The sequence below is a fragment of the Schistocerca piceifrons genome, chromosome X, assembly GCF_021461385.2.
Source record: "Schistocerca piceifrons isolate TAMUIC-IGC-003096 chromosome X, iqSchPice1.1, whole genome shotgun sequence".
In the NCBI taxonomy this organism is placed as follows: domain Eukaryota; kingdom Metazoa; phylum Arthropoda; class Insecta; order Orthoptera; family Acrididae; genus Schistocerca; species Schistocerca piceifrons.
In genome coordinates, this window is record NC_060149.1 from 64,646,270 (window position 1) to 64,658,372 (window position 12,103).

A 12,103-nucleotide genomic window follows, 5' to 3' on the forward strand; every position below is an offset into this window, starting at 1 on the left:
GAGGCCAATGTTTTAACAAATGCACTGTCATTTTGTCTTTTAAAGCTTTTCACTGCACACAGCTTCACATACTTGCAGTTGACTTTAGGACCATAGCTCTATTACATCTCCATGTCTCCCCTTACACCAGTCTGACAAACTGAGTCAGCACCTGCTATTGATGAGTGAGATGTTGGATAAAAAGGATAGATATTAGAATTACGTGCTAGTAACCATCTTTTATTTTATTATTAAGCTCTACTTGGAATTAATAAGTAAGCCTTATCAGTGTAGTATGCAACTGTTCTGAATTCCTTTCTAAATGAATGCATTTTAGGTCTCTTTTTCATTTCCTTGGGAAAATACTTATACAATCATAATCTATGACAGAAAATGATGCTTTTAATTTTTTTTCTTTCAATCCTTCCAATGAGCCTGACTACTACTTTTAGTTATTATTATTACAGCCCTTCTATGCAGTTTGAAAACTGTGTTCCACTTTTATGTATTTGATCCCAAGAACAGAATCCCATAGATAAGAATTGAGTCTAGTTAGGAATTCCACATCACTACAAGCCAGTGGCTGTTACACAATGATGAATGGGCCCTAAGGACATAACATACTGATGACATATTCTTCAGTAGTATCTTGTTTGTTAAATCCATATAACCTAACAATCAATATCCATTCCTGTCTTTGTTAGACAGTTTGTAGATTTATTATTTATGTTTAAAGAGACAATCTTTTGCACCGTATTCCGCAAGCATGACTAGAACCACTCATTGGCTATTCTCTTCTTTCTAGTACCTAAGTTTGTTTATTATTTTATGGTCAATACAGTCAAAAGCCGTGGTTAGGTCTAAAAATGTAACTGTAACCAGTCATCCCAGCTGAAAGCTTCAAGCTCTACTTTCATAAATTCTTGTACATTTGTAAACTGTATCATAGCCAATCCTACTTCTGCTAGACCGGTAGCCAAACTCCTTTTCATTAAAAACATTGCATTATTGCAGTAACTAATTAGTCTGTCCTTTCATACTTGATTCTATTACTTTCTAGACAGATGAGAGTACAGGAAATGGGCTGCAGTTATCGTATTTTCTACATTATCTTTCTTTAGTAGGAACATAATTCTTGCATACTTAAGATACTGACCTGTATAACTTTATACAGGATTAAAATAATTCCCAGTAGGATGCAATTCCTGGTCCCTTAAGTTTTACTGCTCAGTTGCTTGATGCTACAGAGCAGACAGAGTATCCTACTTCCACATCGATTCAGAAACTATGCTACACATTCTTATAAATGAAGGATAGTACGACATTCTGCTGCTACAGAGTAGTTGTGTATATAGAAAAGTAAGAATAAATTACAGTGTGAATATGGATAGAAAACAATTACTAGCAAGATCCAGAGATAGGGCATGTAACACCTTTTAACATTAGATAAGAGATAAACACAGACAAATAAATGTTGTTAAAATCATATGTACTGAAGCAATCTTGGCCATGGTGGAGGCAAGAAAATAGCGGTGTGTGTGTGAGAGAGAGAGAGAGAGAGAGAGAGAGAGATCGCAGGTGGAAAGAGGGGGGGGGGGGGGGGGGGCAGCAGATAGGAAGGCAGTTACAAAAGACTGTGATGGTGTGACCATGCAGGAATAGGCAGGAGAGGTTGCTGGCAACAAGGCAGAAAGGCAGGGACCGGGTAAAGGTTAGAGGCTGCCAGGAGAAACAGTGACTAAAAATTACAGGTGAAGAGTGGACAATCCGGAGTATGAGAAAGATATAAGGAACAGAAGACACAGGCATGCAGATGAAGTAGAAAAGTGACAAGAGTAATATAAGGCTGCAAAATGCAGATTATTGCTGTAAAAATTGGAAATTAAAATCATATATGCCTGTAACATAAGTACTACATAAAAAATACTTTCAGCAGTTACTTATGGACAAAAGACAGTTGGATTAAGGAATGAATAATAAAAATAAGAAGTAATATAGGATGGAGAACTGATGAAGAAGGTACCAGACATAGCCTTTCAGTCATTATATACTATTCCTACGAACACTCAGTTCTTAACTACAGGATTCTTTTCTAGGGGCCAGATGCACAGATGATAGCACAATTTTAAAACACCAGAAAAGGTTCATAACAGAAGACTACAAAAAATAGTATTTGGAGTCACTGTAAGAAAATAGTTTTTAACAGATGGCATTGTTACTTGCTAAGTCAGTTCAACTACCAATCTGTTGTAGGCATCAGCAAAATATTAGAAAATTTTCACAAATAGTTCTGTACACAATTAAGGAACTAGAGTCAGCTTGGATCTACATTTATCAAAAAAGGGGGGGGAGGATGAGGAGGGGGAACTACACAGCATTTTCTATCAGGTATTAAAATTGCATAATAATTTACCCAAAGAGATGAGATACTTAATGTCCTTTAGTTAAATTGGCAATCAAACCATACCACTTAAATAATGCATACAACACAATTAAAGAATAAGCAGGGATGTTAATACATAATAATAATAATAATAATAAAGTAAAAGAGTATTATTATTAGCAAAAAGTGGATGCTGCTGTTAATACTAATCTCTCACCATTTTTCTGAGTTCAGCATCTCAACCTATCATGAAGTGATATTGGTTAGTCTTTTAGATTGGCAGAAGGGAAGACATGGAGACATATCAAAGGTGCAACTGCACAGTCATGGTCCTAAAGTCATCTGCAGCTGCTTGTGGTGTGTGCAGTGTGGAGATACAAAGTGAATAGTGTATTATAAGTTTTCATGTAACTAAGATAATTTAATCCAAATGTGAACAAAAAAAGGACAACTGTGTGTTACATATAACTGAATGAGGTAGGGTATTTGTTAAGACACTAACCTCAGATTGAGGAGGGAGACTCATGCTCTGTCCTGTCATCTTGATTCAGGTTTCCCCAAATCACTTCAAGCAATTCCAGGATGATTCCCTCAAGAAGCCCACATCTAACTATCTGTATTCTGCTCATTAAATGTGTGTGTATGAATATACATGTGGTTATAATTAAAATTTTACTACTTGAGCCAGTGTAGGCAGAAAACTATTCATTGTAATGGGTACCCAACGTTATAGGAATGATGCCCAGCCTGCATGCTGCAGGCTGTGTCTTCTTAGTAATATTAGTGTCATGACTTGCTATTAGGCACTGGTACTGGTATGGTGACAAGGGTTGAAGGACAAGCATAAGTGTTAATTATAGTTGCAGATGGTCAACAGTGGTCTGGACAAGGGGATCAAGGCTTTACTCGTAAAGCTGCTTCATCAAAACAACAGCTATAGTGCTGCTGCTGTCCCAGGAGGAAAACAGAAAGGTCGTCTTTCTGCACCGGGGTTGAACAACGTGATTTGGAAGTTCAAATTAACTGGAAATTTGAGAATAGCTTCTGGGAGTGCCACTAACTGTTGAAAAAGTTACTGTTCCCCTGGCTGAGAATGCTTGACGCATGTGATCTTTAAGCAGTGCACATGCTGTGTCACAATAGCTGAACATTCCATGGTTCAGCATTCAAACAGTGCTGTGAGTAACTGTGAAATGGTATCTCTAGTGTGTTTCCACACTATCATGGATGTAGATGGTCATCACACTGAGCAGCGTTTGTAACCTGGAATGTAATCATGATATGCAATTAACAAATGTAATCCTCTCATGTGGAAGGTAAAAATTTGTTTATTTCAATGGTTTATTCATTATTTCTCTTCTGTATGTCATTACAAATGTTTCCACAAAGTTTCATTGTCCTACAATCACTCATTTGTCATGGATGGGGGGGGGGGGGGGCTCCAAAATAGTTAAAAGACTAATTACAATCATCCTGTACATACCATTTGCATTTTCCTTGTATTAAGGTGACATGATCCTTGTAAAAATAAATCACTACACTTAGAATGAACAAATAATTAATTCAGTGGTTGCATAAGAACACACCATATGTTTATACCGTAAACCTTCTGTGATGTTCATTATTTAGTTACTGAACTGATTGGTGAAGCACAACCACTTAGTTCTTTCAAACTGACAAGATGATGACATGGGAGAAATCTCTCATATATCTCAAGGAGTGTTTCTGGTGTTAAAAATTGATAAGGCAGTTTTATCCTCAGCTACAAAGCATCTCAGAATTGCTGTTGTTCACAGCAAATTACCTGTCTGTAGCACTTTGTTAAAGACAGTCACAGTGTGTCATCGTGAAATATGAATGACATCACTTAATTTGATCCCGAAGGGAAGTCACATGAGGTAAATATAGGCAAATGGAAACAGTTGTTTTGAAACAGAAGTCACTAGCATTAATTACTCATACACTGAACTTAAACAGAAACTTACAGAATCAACTATGGTGATGCTAATCATCAAGGACTTTCATATGAGAGCTCTAGGTAGATGGAATTGGTGATGAACACTTGCATGAGATACATATTTGACATTCGTTTTTCCAACCACATCACTCCTGTCAACTATAAAAAAGGTCCCAAAAAAGGTCCCTTGCACAAAGCATAAAAACTATTTAAAAATGAAATGTTTGTGAGAAGAATAATTCATAGCTGATGAGTATTTATGTACAAAATAGTAAATATTAATGAATTATGAATGTTAATATTAATTATGAAGCATAAACCTGGGATGATTACCTCAAACGTGTATCTTAAATCTTCTATGCAATACCGTATAAACGCAAACCAATATACTATACTGCAATATAAGCAAAACAACACCAAGAAGTCATCAAAATCACCATTTCATGATTGAATATGGCTACCATGTGACCATTAAAAAAATCAAATCAAGAGATTTAGCAATGAAAAACTGGGAAATATGGACTAGAATTAACAATGATGTGTATCATTGGTAAGACAGTATTTTAACTAAGAGTCACATTGCAATGGTGATAGTCCAGAGATTTTCTGTCAAATTTCTGAAGAATAATACTTCAGCTCTCAAGCAAACACTTTGAGCATCCCAGTTTTAAGAACACAGTCCACAAATGATATGCTTACAAATAAGCGTATTAAGAAGATACAGAGAAAAGTAGCATGATTAGTTGCATATCAAGGCCGAATACATCATGGGTGTCAACCCTTCTCATTTTATCACTAAAAGTTCCACTATACCTGTTTAGCACCAGCTCAGAGGCCATCACATATTCATATAACATTTGCTGTAACGAAGGTATGACTTCCCACCACAAAATAAAACACACTCAGTTACATTTCAACTGATTAAACTGCAATACCTGTTGCGGTATTATTGTTTGAAATGCAATACTAGAGCTGTGGTTGCCCCACATATCAAGTACAAATCCTCCTGTTAGATGAAGAAGTCATATCAATACGTAATGCCTCATTCTTAGCTATATCAAGGGAATTTGTTTCCACTCATTTCATTATAAATTATGAAGTGGATTTACTGTGTTCACTATAGTTGCTACTGCTGTCTTCAGTGCGAAGAATGTTTTGATATAGCTCTCCCTGCTACTCTACCCTGTGCAAGCCTCTTTATCTCCGAATAAATACTGCAATCTACATGCTTTTGAACCTGCTTACTGTATTCTTCTCTTGGTACCCCTCTGTAACTTTTTACTCCCCCTGCACAACCCCTTCAGCATTGAACTGGTGATCCCTTGATGTCGCAGAATGTGTCCTGTCAACCAATCCCTTCTTCTAGTCAAGCTGTGCCACAAATCTCCCCCCCCCCCCCCCCCCACACACAATTCTATTCAATACCACCTCAGTAGTTACATGATCTACCCATATCAAGTTCTTCAGCATTCTTCTATAGTAGCACACTTCAAAACTTTATTATCTTCTTGTCTATACTGTTTCACTTCGTACAAGGCTATAGTCAAGATAAATGGTCGGTTCTCTCAAAGATCTTAATAATTTTGTGTAAATTTCACCTACAGCATGTGCCTTGTTTAGACCCAGACATTTAGGTACTGTCATATTCTTCTTGCAGTTTCAACTTATCCATCTATTCATCCACTTCCATAATACTGTCTTCACATGGCCCTCCTAGATCCTGTATTCTAGGCTTCTCTTCTTTTTCTCAGTACTAGCATGACACTGCTGGTGCAGCTGCTTTCTTATTGCCAAAGGATTCTTTGATTTTCCTACACACAGCATCTATTTTTCTTTTAGTCAAGGATGGTTTAACAGCTTTGCATTTATTACCCTGTCATTCCTACTTTCTACCAGTCTCATATTTTACTATCTGTATTATCTAGTGCCTGCTTCATGTGCTGCATACTTCCATTTCTCCCATGAATTAAATTTATTATATTTTGTGTTATTCTAGGATTTCAGTTGAATTCTGTCTTCTTGCCTCTGAAGACATAAATATGGAATCTCCATGCTTAGAAGCTGATACTGAACAAGTATATGGTAACTGAGCTTGATTACAAAATGGTTCAAATGCTCTGAGCACTATGGAACTTAACTACTGTGGTCATCAGTCCCCTAGAACTAAGAACTACTTAAACCTAACTAACCTAAGGACATCACACACATCCATGCCCGAGGCAGGATTCGAACCTGCGACCGTAGCAGTCGCGTGGTTCCGGACTGCGCGCCTAGAACCGCTAGACCACCGCGGCCGAACTGCTTGATTACAATATTACAAAAATATTAAGAACTAGTCTCACAACCAAACAAATCAATATATCAACACACACTGCCTGAAAGAAAGAAAGTAAAGCACTCAGATGGGGAGGAGGAAACAAATGAAACTACATGTGTTAAAGGGGTATGTGATGTTATTTCAGTGATTATAAAATTGACTGGAGTTATTAATAACTTGGCAGTATGAGCCCACTTATCAATATGACATTGCACCCTCTGTGGCCAAGATGCATGCATTAATGCGTTTGGGAAGTGTCTCATAAAGCCATTATATCCTATCTTGAGGCAATCTGGCCCCACCACTGTGTAAGTATTCCTCGGCATTCTGGATACTAGCACTGGGATGAGTTGACATCCTAGTTACTCTCTCACTTGTTCTATCGGGGACTGAGCTGGGAGTCTTGCTGGCCATGAAAATAGCTAATCATGCAGACAGTTCATGGAGCCATGTGCCCTGTGGGGACGAGCACTGTCCTGTGAAAAACAGGTACAATGATACTGTTACATGAGAGGTAATACATGAGGGCACAGGATGTCTGCGACATATCATGGTGTCGTCAGATTCCCTTCAATCATTACCAGTCGTTCCTTAATTCATACCTGATGGCCGTTTTACTGGGGAGTAAACACTGCTGTAACTCTCCAAAACATTGTAAGAATGGTGTCTTACTTACTGACGGAGGTTTTACAGGGTAGTGTGAACCACAATTCACTGCTGAACACAATGCAACGCCATTAATCAGCAATCCATGTTTCGCGGTCATAGCACCACTCCAAATACAGTCATTTGTGTTGTGTTAACAGCAGCCTATGCCTGGGACAGTAACTCGCTGGTCTGGCTGTTGCTAGTCTTCGATCAATGGTGTGGAGTGAAACAGAATGTTCAGAGACTCCACTACTCATTCTTTGATGGAGGCAGAGATGTGAAGAAGCTATAATATGCTTGGTGCACAATACGGCTATCTCCGTTCTGTAGTCAGACACGGTTGAGCGGAGCCTTGATGACAAATACGCCTGTCTAACATGGGGCTATTATCACATACGAATGCCCCACAAAATTGGATACTGCATGATTCAACCAGCCAGTCAAATAGAGTCCCACAATGAGGCCCCTTTAAAACTCTGTCAGGTGCTGGTAACACTATCCCAGACAAGTATGCGGCACTTCCTTGTCCTTCACAGTAATCACTCAACGTCTGACATTTCATACACCCTACCGAGCCTAGTAACATCACTAGACATGAATGACACTAACACAGTCCAGTGGCCATTCTACCTGTATAGAGAATTGCAGCTCTAACAATTTACAAAACCACCAAAGGTGTGTGCATGTACAAAGTCACGTTAACAGACGACCATGTCCTTCTGGGGTATACCAACCTCTGAACCCAGTGAGGTGATCTGCAACAGTTTTAATTGGAGACATTTAAGTGTGTAATGCCTTATTCCTCTACTTCAAGATTTGTATGAATACTAAATAGGTAACTGTTCTCAGATGAGAATTATAGGGTTCACACCCATTGGATAAATAAATGAAATATGTTTTCACACAGTATACTTCAAAAATTACAATGACTTTCTAAAAATTAGACAAAGTTGCTTATCCACAGTTCTGAAATACTAAAAATATGATTGAAATTGTGATAAATTTTAATCAAAATAACTTTAAAAATCACACTTAAGTGAATCAAGATTCAATGTACACCATAATCCATCCAGTAGCTAGCTAGCTCTCTCTCTCTCTGTCCCTCACAACATGTTCCTATTGTGATGTTATTATGTTGGAACACAAAAGTGACAATGAAAAAAGTAAGTATGAATGAATGAGGAGTAGAGTGCAGTTATCCTATGGCTCATGTTAAACATAACTGTAAACTACTAAATGTTAGGTGGTGAAATAATACTCAGCTGGAGAGAAGGCCAAGAATAAGTAATTTCTGCCACAATGCTCATTACCTTGATAGCCACTGCATGATCAAATACAATTTATATGAGTATTATCCGCCTCCGCAGCATAGCGGTAGCATTACCGCCTACCACGGAGGGGGACCGGGTTCTATTCGCGACAGGGGACCTGAATGTTGTGTGTCCTCCTTCATCATTGACTCGCAAATCACCAAAGCGGCGTCAGCTAAAAAGGACTTGCAATACGGCGGCCTGAACTACCCGAATGGGGTCTCCTGGCCAACAACGCCGTTATGATCATTTTTCCATATGAGTATTATTTGCATTTGGACAGGTAATTTCAATGATGATGCACCTTCTGCTGTTGCCCACACAACAGCACCAAACTATTGAGAAAAAAAGAAAGAAAAAGAAACATGGTGGAGGGGGAAGAAAGAAGATTAGGGTTTAATGTCCCATCGACTTCCAGGTCATTAGAGAGGGAGAACATGCTTGAGTAGTTTCAAGGATGGAGAAGGATATCAGCGAAGCCTTTTCGAGGGAATCATCTCAACATTTGCCTGGAGCAATTTAGGGAAATCGTCGGAAACCTAAATTTGGATGGCTGGACAGGGATTTGAGCCATCATCCTACTGAATGGACGTCCAGTGAGCTAAACCACTGCACCACCATGCTCGGTATCATGCAACCAATTTTTTCCACCTATTACAATACCTTCTGTGAGGTGCAGTTCAACAGAACTTTGCTAAATCTAATGTATAAAGCAGCAATAGTGATATGTAATAAGGTTTTGTATTGTAGCATTTGAATTGTGTGAAGAAAAATAAAGGAAAAATTAGGGTCAACATACTGTACTTGGTGTGGTCATTACAAATACAGAGTTCAAGCTTGGATTGAGCAGGCAATCATTTGCGTATTGCATTTGCCTTAAGTGATTTACAACTAAAACTTTATCTCTTTGTTGTAAAACATACTGACTGAAGCACACTCAAACATGTATAAAGTAAATCAGATACACTTACTTAACTGTGTTTTGGACTGCACGATTTAATATAAAAGGATAACCCTAAAATTTCTTGAAATATAACTAGACAACAGGTTATGTATCAGCAGGGTGGTACAAACAAACAAAAAGTTATTAAATCAAGCCCCCTTCAAACATATGTGGAAATAATTCTGGCTGATTTAATTCCATTGTGGTAATGAAACTCAATTAAAAACAATTAAACTGCAGGGAAAACTGTTCATGTGAAGACAATTCAGGATTATGTATCTGATTTGTCACTCTGGTTTTCTCAAATCACAGGCCACGGTAGATACATTCTTGATTCCGTGTCCTTTATTGAATTTTGCAAAAGAAGTATATTTTTAAACAGCTTTTTTGTTAACACAGGCATCATATTTACTTCCACAGTGGTATTTTATATTTCAACTCGACTTTCCTTCACACAAAAATTCAAAGTGTATATTGACATGTTCATGGCCATATACCATTGTCACACATGTCTGATGAGAAAAAAGGAAATCAATACACTGAGCAGCTTGTACAGAACAATACATTTGCTTTCTTAGTAAAGTCTGTCAGAAAGTAACACCCAAATGTGTGCACTAACCAGGCTGGCACCCAGTAGCCACTAACTGGATTTCCCTTTAGGACATACCTCTTGGAAAAATATTTATCATGCAAAAAAAGGAACATTATAAAATAAATGTTTCTTATCATTCCATGTTTCTTCATGAGCCCAACATCTTGCCTGTAATATATTCATGAAATAGAGTTGCATACATGCATATAATTACAAAGCAAAATGTAGTCCACCAGTACCAAATCAGTTATACCAATTGTGGATACATTGTATATGAATGACTATATAAAAGATATAGTTCCATAAAGCAAATGGATTTATGTCTATAAAGGTTGCCTGGAAGCTGAATGTCTGTTCATGAACGTTAATCACTAATTCCTTACAGGTCTTTACATTGTTTATAATTATGACTCCCTAGAATAATTAGTGTAAATCACAATCATCATATTTTTAAATGAATGACACCCATATAAACCGTGTACTGTAAGAATAGGGACTATTTACTAACATCATTTGCTGTTTTTAATAAACACTTTAAGAACTATAAATATGTACTGAAGGTCCCCATTGATTGTCTAATCTCTAAAGTACCTATTTTCGCCAGAGCAACTTGTTTTGTTCAAAGTGACATTCGTACATTGAGGTTTATGTAAACTTTCTTCTGCATATGAGTTTACTTTTGTGTTTATGCATTACCAATTATGTATATACTACCACAGTGTTCGTTTTAACTCAAAACACATAGCTTCGAACCTCATTCATTTTATAAATAAGCACTTCGATTGTTATGTACGTATCACACTAAAGCCTAAAGTATCAGTTTCTTTCTAATGCGTTCCACTGCCAACGACATGTGACCATCTGAATGTGTAGTTCCATTTTCTGCATACCTGTAAGCAAAAACCACTTGCACCTTGTCTCGATCTCCCATAAAAATTCAAGTTTTTTTAACACACTTCCAGTCATGCTATTTCTAAGTCATATCTTTAGAACTTTATTTAAAACTCTGTTGAGCAGAAATTCGTTTATCATGCATGTTCTCTCATTCCTTTGTACTAAATGATCTTGACGTTTCAGCAATTTGAAGAGACTACGCCTATTACTTACAAGGTAGGTTTTTCCCCTTAATAATCGATGTGTTTCTTCGTGTTATTGTCGTGTGAGCAGTGACAACAAATATCGTAGGAAAAAAATTACATGGGCACAGGTCTCTGCCATCTCGTGACGATATTACAAGCCGAATAAAGCAACACGAAATAAATAAAGGTGAGACATTGTCACATTTTGCATGCGTCACACTTATTCTTGACCATCAGTTCAGTCTTCTGCTTTGTGTATGAAAAGTTGGGCTGAAACCTAGGTTTCTAGAAGTCTATAAATAATTAACAGCACATATTCAAATACATCATTTTTACTGCAACTAAATAATGAAATGAGACTACTTTGTTTTAATATACATCGCAGACAGCATATCACTAAATTACTGACACTACAGGCTCGTGTATTATAGAACTTTCAATTATGTGGTTGTAAACAACGCATTACACACCATACTTATTTTTCATTTTTGTTGTGATGCACTTCATGTTGCTAGCGTCTCACCGCTATATCCTAAAACCACAAAACAACATCATCCACACTTCAATGTACCCACTTCTCCACCGCAAACACGCCCGAACTATTGTGTCACGGAATATCTTTGCATCGTCATACACACAAAAGCGGAGGATCAGTGAGTGAAATTGGTGTTTGTTGTTTGTTAATGTTGTCTGGCGAAACAGAAGCAACTAACCCTCCAGAAAAAAATATTGTTTTTCTGTGACATATTCGTCTTGAGCCTACAGTCAGTTTTAAAGACAATGAACTATGTAGCGGCAACAAGACAAAATATACATTTCGTGTCGGAATAAAAATTTTTTACATCCATTTTGCAATTCTGGGGACTAAATTGTTCATATTTTATCTGGCAGAAGT

At 37.4% G+C, this 12,103-nt stretch overlaps 1 protein-coding gene across 2 annotated transcripts in view; it reads right to left on the minus strand.

Moving 5' to 3' along the window:
* Positions 1-11,834, minus strand: part of LOC124721374 (tyrosine-protein kinase transmembrane receptor Ror2) — a 50,295-nt gene extending 38,461 nt beyond the window's left edge. Inside the window, exon 1 of one of the 2 annotated variants that reach the window (XM_047246306.1) lies at positions 11,679-11,834. The gene's annotated coding sequence lies outside the window, so the exon portion shown is untranslated. Of the gene's footprint in view, positions 1-11,236; positions 11,256-11,678 lie in introns of those variants that run through there. The other variant, XM_047246307.1, reaches the window with a different exon arrangement.
* Between the last annotated feature and the right edge of the window lie 269 nt (positions 11,835-12,103).